This window comes from Tupaia chinensis, unplaced genomic scaffold, assembly GCF_000334495.1.
Source record: "Tupaia chinensis unplaced genomic scaffold, TupChi_1.0 Scaffold146604_1, whole genome shotgun sequence".
In the NCBI taxonomy this organism is placed as follows: Eukaryota; Metazoa; Chordata; class Mammalia; order Scandentia; family Tupaiidae; genus Tupaia; species Tupaia belangeri.
Window position 1 is genome coordinate 1515052 of NW_006206460.1, and position 11784 is coordinate 1526835.

Below are 11784 nucleotides of genomic sequence, written 5' to 3' on the forward strand. Positions count from 1 at the left end.
AAGTAATGAACATAAATAAATTTATAATAAAAATAATAAATAAATAAATAATCCCTGCAGATTTCAACACCATATCCTCAGCATTGAACAGACCATCTGGACAGAAAAAAAATTTAGCTAAACTGTACCACAAAACAAATAGATCTGGCAGACATTTCACCCAAAAGCTGAAGACTATCCATCTTCTTATCAGCACATGAAACACTCTCCAGTACAGATCACTTATTAAGCCACGAAATAAGCCTAAAGACATTTCAAAAATAAAAATAACATTAAGGGGGTTAGCAGATGTCATGGTGGTTGAGGAGCTGGACTCCCACATGGCCAACGGTGGATCAAGTTCTGGACGTGGTGCCTTGCTTTCTCACTTTCACTCTTCGTCACTCTTCCTCTGTTTAAATAATAATAAATAAAATAAATAGTTAAAAAATAATAATATAAGTATCTTTTTCTAATCATGACATAATAAATCTAAAATCAACGTGAAGACTGTGGAAAATATAGAACATGGAAACTAAATAACATGCTCCTGAATGACTGGTGAGTCAATGCAGAAATTTAGAGAGAAATTTTTAAATTACTGAAAATAACCAAAAACAGAAATATGGCATACCAAAATCTATAGGCTATAGCAAAAGCAGTAATAAGAGGGACATTTATAACAATACATACCTACATTAAAAAAAAAAAACCTTTAAATAAACAACCCGCTGACACATCTTACGGAACTAGAAAAGCAAGAACAAATTAATCTCAAAAGTTGTAGAAGGAAAGAAATAATAAAGACCACAGAAGAAATAAACTAGATACAAAAATTAATTTAAAAATGAACAGAATGAGCTCTCTTTGCGGAAGAAGCGGATGCAGGTGGCACCGAGCTCAGGCAGCCCGCTATGCTCCTGACTCACCGCTGTTCACTCTCACCGAGGAACAAGTCGGTCAGGAAGCCATCTCTGCAGCCATGGCTTTTTTTTTTTTTTTTTTTGAGAGGTTTTTGCTATAGGGCATGTGCGCTTGCCAGAAAGACAGAGACAGAGAGACAGAAAGCGAGAAATCACCCCCCAGGAGGGATGGCCATGCCAGAATCCCTTTTCCTCCATTCTCCTCTCAGGATCTTGGGCACACACGCACATGCACCCGGCATGAGTTTAAGCCACCGGGTCCAGAACTTGAACCGCAGTGGACTACATGGGAGTCCAGCGACATAGTCATTATGCCAACTGCTGGTCCCAGACGGGTGATTAACCGAGACAGCATGACCTAAAACAAAGGCTTTTCTCCAGACCCCTCCACATTCCAAGAAGATTTGATAGTGATCTTTGTAATGACCTAAAGCTTTTAGACAAAGAATCTCCAGATCATCATACCTGTACTCATTCCAAAATTAAGATAAAAAATTGGACCCATCTAGCATGCGACCCATCACCATAACGGGAACACACATACAAGAGAACAATCTGGGACAAAATTCCTATGACCCAGATAAAAAACTCTCACCCCAATTCTTCCTCTGTAACCCATTTTTCTGGGACCCACTCCCTGCTTGGGAACTCTGTTCTTCCTTTCCCCTCTTAATAAACTCCTCTTGCTATTCCCTCTCCATGTACACTTCTCTAATTTTTTGTGAGTATGAGTTAATAACCTGTGTCCCACTGCAGGTGCTGGACCTGGTCACCCCTGCACCCCCACATTTCTGCATTGATAGCACAGTGGTTAAACACTATGCATTGAGCACTGGATTTCACATAACTGACAGTGGTTCAAATCCCAGTCCCAGTGGCCTGAGAACATTCTGGGACTATGTGCGTACATGCCAAAAATTCTGATAGGATGGAGAAATGGAGGAAAGGGGGACCAGCAGATGGCATAGTGGTTACATTGATTGACTCCCGCAGGGCCAACCACAGTTTGAACCTGGACCCCGTAGCTTCAAAAATCACACTGGCACTTGTGCATGCAGGTGTACCCAATCAAGATCCAAGGAGGAGAATGGAGAAGGCATTGCAGCATGGCCATCTCCCTGGGGAGAGTGGGGGAAATGTCTCACTTTCTATCTCTCTGTCTCTCCAGTGAGTGGATGTGCCCTATAGCAAAAGATTTCTCTCTAAAAAAAGAAAAAGAAAAAGCAATGGAGGAAAGGGCCTGCACTGTGCACATACCCCATGGAGGGGTTCTCTCTCTCTCTAGTGAGTGCACATACCCCATGGAGAGGGCTCTCGCTCTCTCTAGTGAGTGCACATGCTCTCTGAAAATTTTTTAAAAAAATGAGCAAGCTGATAGTAACTTTGATCAACCTCTGTTCTTTTCTTTGCTGTGTGTAATGACACTCCTAACATTTTGTTTTTAGGTTTTTGCTATAGGACATGTGCACTCACTGGAGAGAAATAGAGAAAGTGAGAAATCTCCCCCTCCACCCCACCCCAGAGATGGCCATGCTACAATCCCTTCTCTTCCATTCTCTCAGGATTTGGGGCATGCATGATACATGTGCCTAGCATGTTTTCAAAGCTACTAGATCTGGGATTCTAACCATGGAGTCAGATGTGTGAGATCCAGCACCTTAACCACCATGCCACTTGCTGATCCAGCATCCCCAACTTTTTAAAAGCCAGACAATGACTGTTCATGGAAAAAAAAAAAAAAACTTGTGTAAAAATACCAAAATCTATAGGCTATAGCAAAAAAGCTTCCCCGCATTCATTACATTTACAGGGCTTCTTCCCTGTGAGTTTTTGATGTGCTCTGAGAGCAGAAATTCAGGCAAAAGATCTCCTACATTCATTGTGGTAAGGCCTTCCCAGAACAAAGGAAAGGCGATGTGGCATAGTCAGTATCTATGTCCGCGTGGGTAATTTTATAGCCACTCTGTAACTCCATGTACACATGCAAGACCCTGTAACAATCCTATAACATAGGCCACTCAATAAGAATGTATGTTACCATATAAGGGACAAAGGGACTAAAATGTGAAGAAAAATTAATGGAAAATATATGAGGTAATGCCCCGTGCAATTGGGGCTCAGCCTTGGGATGTGAATCCACAGAGCCAGTGCCAGTGCAAATAAGCACTGCTTCCGGCTAGAAACCCTCAGTGCCCTGTCTCTGCTAAAATCCTGCAACATCACTACATTTATAGATTCCCCCCCATATGAATTATCTGATGTACAATGAGTCTGACTTATGAGAGAAAGTTTTCCACATTTGACACATTCATAGGGCTTCTCTCCTGCGTGAATTCTCTGATATTCTTTGACCTGTGCCATCATGAAAAATGTTTTCCCTTATTCACTATTTTGATGGAGTTTCATCTCTTGTATCTGGTCTCTTGTGTCCTCAGAGGGCTGACTTCTAAAATTTTCCAAAGTCATTGATATTATAAGGTTTCTTCTTTATGTGAATTCTCAGATGTTCATTGAGGTTTGACTTCTGACAGGAAGTTTTCTCACATTCATTACATTCATGGAGTTTGACCCCAATTGGAGTCCCAGGATGCTGAATAGAGTGTGAATTTAAACAAAAGGATTTCTCACATTCCCAACGTTCATAAGGTTTCTCTGAAGGGATCACCTGATGCTAAATGAGTTGTGCTTTCTGGTAAAAGGATTTCCTGAATTTCCCATAGGCCCCAGATTGGGAGAGTCTCTCTTCTGTGAGCATTCTGATGTATCATCAGGTCTAATTTCTGGTACAAGGCATTTGTACATCCATTGTGTCCACATAATTTATTCTAGTTTGTGTTTTCAAATGTATTATCTGGGCTGAGCTCTGGCTCAAGTTTTCTTCACATTTTTGTTTCCCAGAGCACTCTGTCCTATAAGTTCTTTGAGATTGAATGAGGGGTGACTTCCCACTGAAACTAACCACACTTTCATTACTATCAGTGTCACAGCCGTTTGAAATGTACTGTATTCCAGCATGGTGGCTTTTGTCAGAGTGAGATACGAGTTAGACCTGTTAACAAGTAGATAGGGCAGGGCCTCAGCCCCACCCCAGAGGAGAGCCAATGTGCTGCATGGCCCCTGACTATTCAAATCCACTCCCACTATTGTGTTCGACCCTAATTCCTCCCCTTACAATAGGACTCAGCCCAGGCTGTGCAGATCATGTCAAAGCATCACCACCAAGAGCAGAATGGGGCAAAGCACTCTGAAAGGCGAGACCCTCTTTGATTCTGGGATGAATTCCAAGATACGGATCACCAGGCTCTCAAAGTTAAATAAGGAAGTGGCTGCGGCTGCTGCGGGGCGCGGACCCGCACGGTGGGCCCTGGCTGGCCAGGCCGGGACGTCTCCCTGCACGACTTCAGGGCGCGGCTGTGGGAGCAGCTCGTCCCCTTCCACGTCATGCGGCTGACCGACTCGCTGTTCCTGCACATGACCACGCCGCGCCTGCGCAACCTCGCCGTGGCCATGTGCAGCCGCTTCGACCCCATCTCTGTGTCCACCTCCCTCCTCGGAGACACTTCGGACACGACGTCCACCGGCCTCGCCCAGCGCCTAGCCAGGAAGACCAACAAACAGGTGTTTGTTAGCTATAACCTTCAAAACACAGACGGTAACTTCACGTTACTTGTAGTGAACGGGATCAAGGAAGAGATGGAGGCTTTTCCGGAAAAATTCTAGCTGAGTGGCAGAAATGAGAATTTGTAATTATGTGTGATATACATTTCAATAAATGGATTGAATTTGAAAAAAAAAAAAGTTAAATGAGATAGTGACCTTTTTCCAAAATTAACAGCCTCTGAACAAACCAGTTCCTATTTGGCTGCCATTTCATATGGTCTCATGACTACAAGATCATGACCCAGGTAAACACCCCTCACTTCAGTTCTTCCTTCTCCCCTTCAATAAACTCTCTGCTTTACTGTCACAGCCCTGTGTCCACATCTCTAATTCTTTGTGAGCTGAGAGGAGGATCTGTGTCCTGCTGTGAGTTCTGGGCCTGATCACCACCATATAGTGTAACTATGTCAACAGTGTGTCCCGCAGTCTTCAATACCAGAGCATTTCTTCCTTGTCTCATGTGGTTAAATTGTGTTATTTTATCACAGTTTTTCTTAAATCATCCTTACAGGACTTCTGTTGGAAAACTCTCAGCCGTAGCACAAATGATCTTACTATGTAAAATGTCTCCAAACTCATTACATTCTGCTCTACAGTTGGGACATCCATTAGATTCACAGAATTGATTGTAGTTATTCTAGTGTTTTCTGATGTACTATCTAGGCTAACAGTACTACAGTTTCAAATTTCTGATGCTGATCCTTTTTATATCTGAGAATGAGACAGAAGACAGGGACCCTAAAAATCAAATAGGGTATAGAACCAAAATGGAATTAACACAGGAATGTGGAGGTGCAGGGATATTTGGGCCCAGCACTTGCAGTGAGACATGGGTTCTTGTCCCACACTCAGAAAGATTTAGAGACACAGACACAGAGAGCAGGTATAGCAAAGTGGGGAGTTTATTGAAGGAGAGAGGAAAAGAAAAAACAACAGCAACAACAAAACCAAAGCTCCCAAGAAGAAGGGAGGGGGTCCTGAGAGATTAATTGCCCTGGGTATGTGTGGAGGGCAGGTACGAACAGAAAGTAGAAAAAGAGAACTAGGAATTTTTCAGATTGTATTGAGGACAGAAGTCTGACTGCTTTTTTCTGTTTTCCAAAATCCTTCCCAGAGGGCCTGGAGGGAGTCATGCCCACAAACTTTAGCAGACCATTTTGACCCACTGGTAATAGTATCTTTGTAATGTATATTAAACCTCTATATCTCTGTTAAAGTACATTCTTTTCTGATCTCAGCGACCTTTCTTTTCCAATCACCAACCTAAAAACTGTAAACCCACCTATAACCTACAAGCTCCTGGTTCTACATGTCTCGCCTTTTTGAGCCAGACCAATGGAAAAACTCTTCACTAAATTCCAAACTCTGTCTCTTGCTCTCAGAATAAAATAAAAGGAACCGTAGCTGATCACCCCAAGGAAGGCATGTTTTGCCTCCTCTCCAGGCCTAGGTCACTCATATTCTGCTTAGAAATAAACCACATTAATTATGATTTTTTACAGAGTTGGTTATTTTCTGTTGACAGTATCTGAGTATCAGAAGCCTGCGTATCAGAAGCTTTGAGTAGTGGTGCAGAGGGAGGAGCTGGGTTGAGAGGGAAATGTAGGTGCAACTTGTGAAGGGTGCCTTTCTGTCAGTAAAAAAAAAAAAAAAAAAAAAAAAAAAATAGAAGGATCTATTTGTCAAGTAGAACATAGAGTCAGATTATTATGAAGAGTTCAAAAAGTTTGAACATAGGGCATTTAAATCAATTCACTGTTTCATTTATAGAATAACTCTAATTGTAGGATAGTATTATAATTTATACTTCTCCCCACTTTCCAGAGGATATTGTGGCCATGTTTGGGCACAAAAAAAGAAAAGGTTTTTTCCTTTAAATCACAGCAAGAAACAAATCAATGAGTGTTCATTCAATCCAAGAGGTCCCTGAACCTGCTGGGCTGTCCTGGTTATACCAAAACTGCTATCAGGACATGGATCAGGCTGGTAACCTGGACCCATGGCAAAAATATGTGGACAAGGGCTGGCAGGTGGTATGGTGGTTAAGGTGCTGGACTCCCACACCTTATGACCAGGACCGGTAAGGCCGGTAAGGTGCTGGGGTTCAAGTCCTTGACCTGGTGGCTTGTTTTCTTGCTTTTCCTGTCTGTCTCTCTCTGGTGAGTAAATGTGCCTTATAGCAAACTTTAATTTTTTTTTTTAGAGATTTTTGCTATATGGTGCATGAACTCACCAGAGACAGACAAGAGACAGAAAACAAGAAATTCCTTCTTCATTCTCCTCTTGGAATCTTGGGAACATATGCACATGTGCCCAGGGAGAGTTTTGAGTCTCCAGATCCAGGACTCAAATTGCAGTTGACTACATGGGAGTCCAGCGATATAACCATCATGCTGTCTACTGGTCCCACAAACTATAACAATAATAAATAAAATCAAATAAATAATTCTTTTAAAAAGTATGCAGAGATAGTCACTGCTCCTCCAATCTCAGCTGCCAGCACAAGGGTAACATCACCCCTATCCTCTCCCTCTATCACCTCGATCTCACATCTAGGACTAGTGGACTCAACTAGAATCCGGAAAGGAGGTTGTGTAGTGGCTTAACTCTCAGTGACTCCAGCTCCAGTCAGGCACCCCCTGCATTCCTTCTCTCACCCAATCCTGCCACCTTTTGGACCCTTGGTCTCCTTCTGCTTCTAGGCTCCAGGGTCACTGAGAAGTGTCAACACAAAATTCAGGAGGCTCCTGAGAAGGCAAAAGGTTTCAAGCTGGATTTACCATTAAATCTGAAAGATGGACAGGCCCTGTAAATTTTCTGCTGAGTGCAGCAGATGGAATACTGGTTTCTGTTTTTTGTTTGTTTGTTTGTTTTTCTTACCTAAGTTTTCTGTAACTCACGTTGTGAACCCAAGGGAGGAATGAGTGCATCTCCCTCTGTCATCATGGATCTCTCTGCATCTGATTCATTTTTTCTTCTTAACATATGCTTAAGCTGTTTTTAGGACTTGACTATTCACCCTGTGTTGTATTATCCTGACAGATTCAATGTTTATTACTATAAATATTGCTCAAAACTGCCAGTTGCCATAATATCAACTTTAGAATAGGTATAGCTACTTTTAGATTTATTTTAATTAGTTTTCCCACCAAATACACATAACCATATTTTACCTTAAATTTGTATTTACCCTAGTATTCATGGTCTTCATCTCATGATTAGCATTTGAGAGATGGTCAGGGAGTATGACCAGGACCAGTAAGGCCATCCCCAGTGGGCAGCAATGGAGAAGGCAGGGATGACATGCATGCCTCTCTCCAGCATAGAAAGTAGGGATGATCTACAGCTAGAACCTATCATGGTGTTTGTAGCCTGGTTTCCTAGGAATGACCCAGGACACATAAGTGAAGTGATCATCCTGAGAATTAGCCTGGGTCTAAGATAAATGCAAATCCAATCAGAATGCAGTAAGGGCTTTGTGGATATAAAAAGGAAGTCACAGATTAAAAAAAAAACTATCAATATGAGGGGTGAAAACAAACAAAAAATTTACAAAGTAATTTAAAGATGTTATAGTTTTGGATATTATCATATTCATGCACAAGTATATGCTAATAGTTCAGTGCAAATAGGTGACACACAAGCCAAATAATTCATCCAGAACTCAATTACAAATAGGAGTACTCCATCTCAAAACAGTGTAAGCAAAGAAAATGAAAGGAAAAAAATTACACTTGACATTCAGTAACACAAAAAGAGGCATGTAGTGTGGACCTCACAGAGTCCAGACTACCAAGACTGTAGGCTACCAGGACACATGCTCACAGCCTTTCCACCCTACAGACTCCTGATACTGTGAGCACCTCCAATCCTACACAGACAAGTCACAGGAGATCCACTCCCTACCTTGGAAGGCTCACTCACCATTCAGGTCTGGACATGAAAACTTATGGTTGGCCTAAAGGGGTCACGTGATGTTCTATAGCCACACAGCTTTCCTGTTACTAGAATAATATGAGGAAGGAATGTTGGGCAAACAAAAACAAGAGAAAAACAAGAGCCACTCTAAATAATAATTTAGTAGATAGTGAAAAGTACTTCTTAAATCAATGGGGCTTTTTGGACTGAGTTTTCTTCCCCAAATTCGTGTGTTAAAACTAATCTCCAGTGAGACTGCATTTGGACACAGGGACTCTAAGCAGGTGCTTGAGGTTAAATGGATGAGGCACTACTCCTACAGTACTGTGGTTTCCATAAGAGCAAGAAACAAGAGCGCTTCCAGCCTAACACCCAACAATAAGCCAGATTCCATGTGCATCTGAGGTGGGTTTTCCCCACTCGTTTAATCAGAAAAAGCCTCTGCCCCAAATCCCTCCTTCTTGCCCAAAACCCAGCAAAAAGCCAGGTAGGGTGGTCTCTTGTCTTCTGTCTCCCTGCCTCTCCCTTTCTCTCAAATTTTTCTCTTATATATGTTTTGTTTGTTTGTTTGAATCTTGTAGGTACTGTCTCTTGCCTCTGACCTCTCCTTTTAATTTCAGAATCCATGTGCATCTGAGGTGGCCTTTTCCTGCCCTTTTCTTGTCCTGACTTTTTTGCCTTCTTTTAAATAAAAATTTTCCGTTTCCTTTCTTTTACCTGACTTTCTTACCTTGCTTCTCACCTTCCATGCACTGAGTGTCTAAGAAGGTCTAGGCGCACAGTAGCGAAACATCTGAATACTTTAAACCCCACAGCTCAGCCCATGTGCCCCTACTGCCTTGAAACTGTGAGGCCTTTGTAATATCCAGCTCCATTGAAAAAAGTGCAGGTTGCTTGGTGAGAATCAGGGAAACAGTACTGCAAAAAAATTGCAGCCATCTCCTTCCACATGCCTCTCTGAACTCTAGGATTTAACTCCAATAAGGTAGGAAGTAATGTATAATCCATCAAATAACCAGAAACCACCACCAGGGAGGCACAAGAAATATGGGAAATCAAGAAAATATTTCTTATCCAAGGGGAAAGAACAGTCCTTCATCATCCATAAACAGTAAAATGGAACTCCAGGAAATGTCAGATAAAGATTTTAAGATATTCACAGTGACAAGCTAATAGATATGCAAGAGAAGAGACAATGAACTCCAAAAGATGCAGGAGAAAAGAGACAATGAGTTCTAGGAGGCAAGGAAGTTCTTTCATGATCAGAAAGAAGAACATAAAAAAGAATCAAACAGAATTGTTAGAGATGAAGGCTATAAAACAGAAAATCAAAACTTCCCTTCAAAGTATTAAAAGCAGATTAGATCATGCTAAAGACTGAACCTCAGATATAGAAGATAGAACCGCTGACCTAGAAATACCAGAAAAGCCTAAGAAAATAACCCTCCCAAAATGAGAGTAATATTACAAGTAATATTAGATACAATTAGACACCCAAACATTCCAGATAATCAATATCCCAGAAGGTGAAGAGACTAATCAGGGCATTGATACTCTATTCGATGAAATTCTTTCTGGAAGAAAACTTGCCAAACCTAGAGAGGCTATCATATATCTAGACCCATGATATACAAGAGACCCCACACAGAATCAACCTAAGAAGATCATCTCCAGAGTACATCAGAACCAGATTGACCAAAACCACAGACAAAGACACAAAAATTGGCAAGAGAAAAACATCGAGTTACTTTCAAAGGATATCCCATCGGATCTCTCATCGGAAACAATGCAAGCAAGGAAAGAATAGGAAAATATATTCAAAGTGTTAAGTGAAAACCAATTTCAACCAAAAGTACTGGATCTGGCAAGATTACCCTTCATGTGGGAAGAAAAGATAAAAACATTTTCAGATGAACAAAACCTGAAAGAATTTACTATCACCACTCCAGCTCTTTGAGAAGTTCTGAAGGGAATACTATACAAGGAAAACTAAAGACAGAAAATAAGAGAACAAAAAATGACCAGAAGAAAGGTCAACTTATAATGGTAGGGACAAGTTCTGAAGTATAAATAATAATGTTGAATATTAATAGAAAGTTCAGACCATAGTAACACTGCAAATTCAACAATTACATGAGACTGAACAGGCGAAACAGAATTCTATGACTTTTTTCCTAAAATGTTACTGATTTTCTTCTATCCTTTGTCTTCCAAATTTAAGGATTTTTGTTTTGAGTAGTTGGGTTAAGCAATTTGTTAATTTTTTAAATTGAAACATAAACTTTTTTTCCCTTCCTGACCCCTCTGAAATTGGAAAATATCTGTGAGCCTTCTTATTTTGTGGCAGAATGGTTATTTGTGTAAGTTCAATAGTACAAAAGTATCTGTTACCTTGCATCAGAAATTGAATTCTTATGGGGCTTTGTGCAAATAATAGAGCATTTTTTTTTCTTTCTTTTCTTTCTTTTTTTTTTTTTTTGCCAAATGTTAGTTTATACCTCTCTTTGTAAAAGGGGGAATGGAGAGGGAAAAAAAATTGTTTCAGAAAATTACAGTGCACTTGTCATTAGATTCTAAGTTTGTCCATACATTAAGATCTTTTGTGGAGAAGCCAGTGGGAGTGTGCGGGGTTCTGTCACACCGAACCTAATAGGATCTCTCCAGAGGATTCTTCAGTCACCTTGTCAACCAACAATGATGTTTCTCTTTCAATATGATGAAGATCAGGGATCCAAACTTACCGGAAAAGCTAAATAGGCACCATTTGTCCCCACTGGAATGGCAGGTTTTGCAGCAATTGTTGTATATGGACTATACAAATTGAAGAGCCGGAGAAATACTAAAATGTCCGTCCACCTGATCCACATGTGTGTGGCAGCTCAAGGCTTTGTTTTGGGAGCAATGACTTTTGGTATGGGCTACTCCATGTATCGGGAATTCTGGGCAAAACCTAAACATTAGAAGAGGAGATGCCTTCTTGGTCTCGTCAGATGTGCTTGCTTGAATTACACATCTCATATTGAGGTTATATGCTTGTGTCAAAACCAAATCATTTGATGGGTTTGGATAATTTATTTTGAATACCAGCTTCCTATCTCAGACTTGATTTGCCTGTTGACCAAAATGATTAATGACTAGTTCTCTAGCTAGATCACTAAGGAAAGTCAGGTTAACACAAAAGAAACCTGTCACCCAAATGTACTCTGTAGTGTTAAAATCTCCACCTTTTTTTTGGGGGGGGGGGAAACTAGTTCTAAAGAAGAGTACAGAAGAACCTTGAAGTCCGCCCGGTTTGCTGCAGAGT

The 11784-nt window shown here is 41.0% G+C and overlaps 2 pseudogenes; both read left to right on the top strand.

Moving 5' to 3' along the window:
* The first annotated feature begins 835 nt into the window (after positions 1 to 835).
* On the top strand, positions 836 to 4622 carry LOC102489655 (proteasome assembly chaperone 4 pseudogene; annotated as a pseudogene).
* Positions 4623 to 6535: 1913 nt separating this feature from the next.
* LOC102490063 (HIG1 domain family member 1A, mitochondrial pseudogene) lies at positions 6536 to 11441 on the top strand (annotated as a pseudogene).
* The last annotated feature ends 343 nt before the right edge of the window (positions 11442 to 11784 follow it).